The following is an 8,464-nucleotide window of genomic DNA, read 5'->3' as shown; positions in this document are numbered from 1 at the left end:
TGTTTTTTGTAAACGGGATACATGTTGTTTGTTTGTACATGGAATAACAGCATACCATTTGTGTAATCATACATTCACATAGGGTAATGAGATTTGATTCATTCTGTTATTTTTTCCTACCCCTCCCACCCCTCTTTTCCTTCTATACAGTCCCTCCTTCCTCCATTCTTGCCCCCCTCCCACCCCCCATTATGTGTCATCATCCGCTTATCAGTGAGATCATTCGTCTTTTGGATTTTTGAGATTGGCTTATCTCGCTTAGCATGATATTCTCAATTTCATCCATTTAAGGGCTGTGGTTTTTAACTTCCTCATAAGATGCCCACTATGACAGTACACAAACCTCAGTAAAGGTCTATGAATAAACACATTAGCAAAATGTGAACTAAGACTCCTACATACCTACAGTCTGAAAGCCCTTCCAGTCCAATTGGGCTTATTCCTAGAGTAAGTACCCTTAAGGGTTCATGTCCTTGCTACCTTTTCTAATGGAAACATTTGAAGGAAAACCTAGTGTTAAAATAATGGCTGTTTTGCAAAGCATTTTGACTCATTTTAATCCTCAATTGCTATTAACCTAATTTTGCAGTTTGAGGAAACAACCAGAGGTGTTAAGTGGCAGACCCACCAGGTCTGGTAGTGTACACCTGTAATCCCAGCAACTTGAGGCTGAGGTAGGAGGATTGCTAGTTCAAAACCAGCCTCAGCAATTTAGCGAGGCCCTGTCTCAAAAAAGTGCTGGGATGTTTCTCAGTAGAACACTCCTGGGCTCAATCCCTGATGTACACACACACAATGGCAGACCCAAAACTTGAACTTTTAAAAAGCTAGTCTGCCTTTTCCAGTTGAGAGGTTCTTCAGGGCAAGAATATGCCTGCTTCAAGTGAACACCACCTGTAATATCTACCTGATGCCACCAGGGTGTCCCATGGTACCGTCTTTGATCTCTACTTTTCAGACCAGTTCAGTTGCCATGACCAGAGTACATCTGAAGACAATAGGAAGCTTGGCTTCCTAGCTTTGCAGTGTACAGTGTATATATAGCCAGTTCTCAGCTAAACCCCTGCTCTTTTTTGGCCCCTGCTAGTCAAACTGAACTCATGGAAGGACAGGTCACACAGTGGCCAGGACCTGGCTATACACTAAATAACTAGGCAGCAGCCCTACAAAAGACTAGCATGCAAGAGAGCCTATGAATGGGTAAAGTCTACAAATAGCAGCATTTGTTTTAATACCCGAGTTTACACTTAAATTTGTATTAATAAAATAGATCCATAAAGGCAAAACAGACTGAGTTGCTACCATACTAAGTAGATAAATTTTATTAATTCATTTGGTACTGGGGGATTGAACCCAGGGGCACTTAACCACTGGGCCACATCTCTACCCCTTTTATTTTTCGAGATGGTCTTGCCAAGTTGCTGAGGCTGGTTTTTAACTTAATTCTCGTGCTTCAGCCTTCTGGGACACTGGGATTATTGGTGTGTGCCACTGTGTCTAGCAGTAGATGAATTTTAAAAGTCAGTATGTGCTGTCCTCCCACTTTCCAATTTGCATTGAAAATGTTTGCATTGCAGTTAACCTGAATGTATTGCCTCCTGTCAGTTTTTATATTCAAAGCCCTTAGATGAGCTACAGTCTCTTTTATGTGAGAACCAATGAGATGAAGTCTCAGATTTTATATTAGGAAACAAACAGCCACTTTAAAAAATTGTCTCTTTCCCAGTACCTAAGTACTTTGTACAAATATGTATAACTGGTTTATAATATTTTTAACAAGTGCCCAGGAAATATTTGTTTATTGAAATAGCAACATATATAAATTTCTGAGATAGGTCTATGTATGAACCACTTTTGTAAAGAGAGGGATTTTTGTTGTAAGCTAAGATTGTGAACTGGAAAAGCAGTCGCTGGGATGTCCCAGTTGGCCTTTCACAAGGTTCTATGTTGGGATTCTCATCCAGGCTTGAGTTTGGGACTGTGGCTAAGCTATTTCTCTTTAGGTGTCATCTGTGCAATAGCTCTCATCTTTGTTGCAGGGGAGCGGTACTGGGGATTGAACCCAGGTGTGCTTAGCCACCAGTCCTTTTTATTTACTTTTTTTTTTTTGAGACAGGGTCTTGCTAAATTCCTAAGGCTGGCTTTGAACTAGTTGTCCTCCTGCCTTAACCTCCCCTGATTTGCTGGGATTAGAGGCATGAGCCACTGCACCCAACTGTGTAATATCTCTTAAACTGAGGGTTTACCAGGGAGGGTCTTAAGCCACCAGGACAGACTACATAAGAATAAACCACTGATTTGAGATACTGTACTTGAGGTGCCTCTCTCCCACTCTGTTCCCTGCTTCCTTGCATGAATTTCTATCTTGGAACTTCAGAAATGGTTTTAGGGGTTTTTTGTTTTGTTTTTAATTGCAATGTGGAGATTGAACCCAGGCCTTCCAGCGTGTTAAGCAAAGGCTCTTCCATTGAGCTACACCCCAAGCCCTAAACCTACCATATTAAAAGGTAGGTTTTAGTTCCTCTCTGGTGAGAAAGCTAATCACACCAGATTACATATTGTAGTACTAACCTGGATTCTTTTTCCATGTGTTTTTCTTAGGTGATCAGTATAATTATCTCCACCAAATAAACTCGTGTAAAAAGCAATGGACGTTCACAGGCTTTCAGGAGACCATGGACAAGTTCTGATACAAACAACTCTTGTCCTTAAATATCATTAAAAGAGGGTATCATTAAAGGATTTTCCCCCCCATACTATCTGGCTTAATATATTGGTCCAAAAATATCCTTTCACATATGAGAAATGAGTGATGTGCCTTTCTTACACAAAGTACTAAAAGGCAGAAGTACTGTGTATTCCAATCCTCATAAAGTGTTTTTCTGGACTTGCTTTGTACCTGACGCACAGGAACTGTTCTCACTGCCTTGGGTTGTCTACTTGCCATCTGTTCCCTGAGCATTCATTGCTGCATGAAAGGGGAGAGAAAGTGAAAGGAGAGGTGGGGAGAGAGAGGAAGCTGGAGAAATAGAGGAAACAGCTGGAAGCTGAGGGGGTGAGACTCATCTAAGGTCAGTAAAACGAAAAGCAGAGGGCAGGGTCAGATCTTGGGGTAGAGAGCTAATTAACTTCTGTCAGCTATTTGAGTAGAGCCTTGTATACTTTGTTAAAGATACTTCAAAGGGAAAATCTAGATTTTCCATGTACCTTAGTAAATTGTTCATTGGATCAAACTCCATCCTGCCCTCCTGAAATTCTGGTCTTGTTTTTAGGTCACTGCTGCTCACTTTCTTCACCTAGGGAAGCTGCTCAACACCTGTGTCATTATTCCCTGTTCACTTCCAAGAATGGAGGGATATCCCCTGCAACTGAATATCACATTGATCCAGTAGAGAAGAGATTGATTAGAGATGTTTGTTGGAGTTTGGGTAAAGGGCATTCACTAGTTAGGTTTTTGCCCTGCCCCTGCATGTGAACAACACAGTTTTTCTGATAACGCAGATGGTTAACACAACACTGGTGCCATATATAGACAGACAGATATATATAGATAGATAGATAGATAACTCACCCACATCTCCAACCCTTTTCTATTTTTTTAATTTTGAGATTTTGAGAGAGGGTCTCTTTAAATTGCTTAGTCCTCGCTAAATTGAGGCTGACCTCAAACTTGGCAGTTACTCTGCCTCAGCCTTCTGAGTCGCTGGGATTACAGCCATGCACCATGCCCAGCTGTATTCTTTTTTAAATGTATTTGAGTTAGAGGTTATAGCCACTGAGAAGAAAGTCAACTCTTCTCACCTGTGTATCATGTACAAAGCAAGCCCATAAGACAACTATATGTAGGATTTGGCTTATGTTTTTTACTATTAACACAGCTGTATAACTGAGGCTAAACATTATAGTTTGGTTCAGGCGAACCAAGTTTATGTAACTATTAAGTATCAATTGTTTTTTAAGTTTAGCCATTGCCCCAGGGCTGGGGCATTTGAGGGCAGTGAGGAACAGGTGTCCAGAGGAGAAATGTGGGTGCCCAAGAGTGTGTTTTCCAGTTGTATTGAATTTCTTACTTGGTGTATTTTTGACCTGTCTTTTTCTTTCCTGCTTGTGGCCTATGCTGTTTTGCTTGCTATTTGTTGGATATTCTGTCAGTCATTCAATAATTATAAAATGGAAGTTAGTAGTTTTGCACAAATGCTTTAAGGATGAAACTGGTAGGTTTAGCATTGACTTTTTTTTCTTAGTACTGGAGGTTGAACCCAGGGGCACTCACCACTGAGCCACATCCCCAACCCTTTTTATATTTTATTTAGAGACAGGGTCTTGCTAAGTTGCTGAAGATGACTTTGAACTCACCATCCTCCTGCCTTGGCCTCCCGAGTTACTGGGATTACAGGCGTGTTGCCACCGCACCTGGCTTGACATTAACTTTTGCCAGTCAAGAAGACTTAAAGTGATAAATGTATTTCTGTGACTTTGGACTTGTTTCTGGAGTTTTGTATATATGACCCTTACTAGAAACAATACCGTTTTAGTTTACTTAAATATGGGCACTGTGGCACAGGCCTGTGGCACAGGCCTGTATCCCAGCAACTCTGGGGCTACGGGGGCTACGGCAGGAGGATCGTAAGTACAAGGCCAGCCTTAGAAACTTGGTTGAGATCCTATCTCAAAATAAAAATTTCCAAAGGGGAGGTTGGGGATATAACTCAGTGGTAAAGCACCCATAGGTTAAATTCCTAGTACCACCATAAAAAGGGAAAAAGAATCCTCAACTACCAATTGAATTAAATATGTACTCGGAAAATGGGTAGATTTGTTCCCTTGTTCTCTGTGACTGTGTTCCAGTATTTGGGGTGTGGGGGGGGGGATGTTTCCCTTCTGCACTTTGCCAGTTAAATTGGACATAACTAGTGATGGTACTTAGGTGGTAGAATGGAAACACTAACCTGACTTCTGACCACATGGGCCATAGGGAAGTGGTTGGTTTTTTTAGCAGAGGTAGAGAGGGTGGTGCAGTGGGAAGGAGATTCCTTATGCTTTCCTCCCAGAGAAGCCTAGGGTTTTTAAGTGTTGGGTAGAAGAGTATGGTTCTTTTGGGTCTGGTATGAGCATGCTGCTTTTTTTTCCTGATTGCATTGAGGCTGATATCTAAGGGTAATATTTCTTTTCTGGCCAATGCATTTTGGTATTTCTAAATATTGCAGTCTATTAATTGTCAGTTCTGGTTTTTTTGCATGAGTCTATTTGCTAATTTGAAGTTTCTTCTAATTAGATATTCTGTACTTAAAGTTTTGGATCTGATTTGTTTTTGGTTTGTCGAGCAGTCTTACCTGGAGACAAGTAGCCGACAACAGCAAATTGCTTTCTATTCTTAGGACGCTGTCTGTAATCCAGATCTTTAATGTAGTCACAGGACTTTAAAATTCTCTCCTAACTAGGAAGGAAATATCCTGTTGCTTTCTAAACAAATTTGTGTGTGTGCACAAGCATGCCACTAGTAGGAATTGAACCAGAGCTTCATGAGTGTTCACTCTAAGCTGAGCTGTAGTCTCAGTCCTTTTGTTTTTAGTTTGAGATAGGATCTCTTGCTAAATTGCACTTACTGGCCTTCAACTTGTGATCTGCCTGCCTCAGCCCTAAGTAGCTGAAAATTACAGGCATGGATCAAGAAGCCCAAAACTTAATGGGCATGTTCCTTTGTCAAATGTCATTAGCTCTTTGCCATTTACCTTAGGGTTCTTTGAATGAAAGAGATAGAGAACATGTCACTTTGAAAAAAAGTTATTTTATTATTACCATTATTTGTGTGTGGTGCTGGGGATTGAACCCAGGGCCTTGTGTATGCAAGGCAAAGCACTCTACCAACTGAGCTATATCCCCAACCCATGAAAAAAAGTTTAAGGAATAATTAACTGGCTCAGAGGTGTTCTGAGTTCCTAGCCCCAAAATTAATCTAGAATTACTCAACAGCACCAATAGAAATATGTACTTAGCACTTGTTACATTTTATGAATGTGTTCTAAAATGTTTTTTAAGAATTTTGTATACATTTTTCATTTTGTCTATAGGCTGCCCCTGTGAGATAGGCTTTTTTTTTTTTCCCCCTACAGTACTCAGGATTGAACCCAGTGCTCTACCACTGAGTTACAACCCCAGGCCCCTTCCTTTTTTTTTTTTTTTTTTTTTTTATTTTGAGACAGGATCTCGGGCCTCTAACTTGCTAACTTCTTGCTTCAGTGAATAGATGGGATTACAGGGCATACTTGTCTCTTTGTTTTTGTTTGGAACTGGGGATTGACCCCAGGGTGCTTAATCACTGAACCAAGTCCCCAGCCCTTTTTATTTTTTATTTTGATTTTATTTGGGGCAGGGGTTACTGGGGATTGAACTCAGGGGCCCTCAACCACTGAGCCACATCCTTAGCCCTATTTTGTATTTCGTTTAGAGACAGAGTCTCACTGAGTTGCCTAGGCCTTGCCAGTGCTGAGAGTGGCTTTGGACTCGTGATCCTCCTGCTTCAGCCTCCTGGACCACTGGGATTATAGGGGAGTGCCACTGGGTCCGGCTTATTTTTTATTTTGAGACAGGGTCTTGCTAAGTTGCTAAGGCTGGCCTCAGGTTTGCAGTCCTCCTGCCTCAGCCTCTGTAGGATTACAGGCATGTGCCACCATGCCAGGGTCAGGGTGGAATCTTTGAGCTCACTGGTTTGATTATAATCCTCTAACAATTGGAGCTGATTGTTTTTGAGTACTTGTTCTAAACTTTAAGGTATTTTTCTTTGCAAAATGTTCCAATGTTAAAATTTTCATCTGAATTTAAAAGTTTGTTAACTTTTCTTTTTAGGGGAGAGTGGGCAACCATCAGGAATTCTGGTTTTGTCTTAAGGAGAGATAAAATTAGCCATTTCCATTTTCCTCAAGAAAAGTGATATTTCTGAATCTCAACTCTTCAGTAAGGAGAACTGGACTGTTTTTACTTGACCTCTACTACCTGTTCGTGGGGAAACTCCTCTCCAGAGGTGCTGTGAGAAAGATTGCTAGATTGGGAAAAGGGTTTCTAGATGCCAGGATATGAAGTTCAAGTCCACAATATTGCCATTAGAAGAATGGTATTCCTAATCCTGAAGCTTTTTTTCCCTCCACCATACTTGGAAAGACAGGAGTAGTTAAGCATAACAGGTCATGCAGGGGAGGAGGAAAACCGAGGAAATGCTTTAAAGACATTGAAGTTAATGTTTGGGCAGGGAAGAAGCAAAGAAGCAGGAGAGAAGCTGTATACTGAATGAAAATGGACATGCAGTAACCAAGATCAGAGCAAGAACATAGAGATTCTACCTTGTTAATTCTTGCATCTTATTTCCCTCCTCAGCTTGCATGTATATACAAATCTAGGCTTTCCAAAAGATACTAATGAACATTTATAGGAGTTATAGAGGCCATTTATAGGAGGCATGGGGACCAGTAGAACAGTTGAGCTGAAGAATGTATCAGAAACCATCGTCATTTTCTGTCCCCTCCTGTCTTAGGCTTGCCGGTTCCCTGGTGTTACCTGCTTCTGCCACTGTTCCAAACTACAGAACTTATTCATCCCCAAGGCCTCCGGGCAGTATCCAATGGGGAATCAGCTCTAAAAGGAAACCAGAACATCGTTTTCCAGCCCCTTCATTCTGCTGACTGATGGAAGGAAAGAGTGGGAGGAGGGATATACTTGCCTTTTGGATGGAAAAGAAACAGACCGTCAAATTACTATACCTCCATTACCATAGAATTCTGCAACCATACTTTTTGTATTGTATACGTTTTGGGGAAAGTTAGTTGGTGACCTTCATTAGAAGTTTCTGGAGGGGATAAGAGTCAGTTGGTTTTGAAAGATGTTGAAGCCTTGACATAATGTGCTCATCTGAGGAATTTTTTAAATTTAAAAGCTGTTCATAAAAATACCACTGATACAACTGCCCCCTCATTTCCCCACTACAGACTTCTTGGACTGGAGACACTTGTTTAATAATAGCTTGTCTCAGTAGCTACCTCTGTGAGGAAAGGATAGAAAACGTTCAGGACATCATCATACAGGCTCCTCATCTACAAAGTTCCAGCAGCAGTGACGCCTACACAGAAGACTTGGAACTGCAGACAGGCTGGGGTCACCTCAGTGACATCCCCAGAGACGCTGTCCAACCAAAAGTTCGATTTTTGTTTTCGGGGGTGAAGAAGGAAGCAGAATGTACTAAAAGACTAAAATAATTTCAAGTCTGACTTTCTCACATTTTATTTTTTGGCGGGAGAGGAGGGGATTCGGTAGAATTTCACATCATCTGGAGTGAAAGGAGGGAGGATGGGGAAGCTCAGCCCTTCACCCAAGAATAACCCAGTAATGACATCTGTATGCGTGGGAAGTGTTTCCCTCCACACTGGGAGGATCTGAGACTGCACCCCAGTGGGATTCCCTGCTTGAATTGGGA

Source organism: Sciurus vulgaris (genome assembly GCF_902686455.1).
Source record: "Sciurus vulgaris genome assembly, chromosome: 3".
Taxonomy (NCBI): Eukaryota; Metazoa; Chordata; class Mammalia; order Rodentia; family Sciuridae; genus Sciurus; species Sciurus vulgaris.
Note: the sequence above shows the minus strand (reverse complement) of the source record.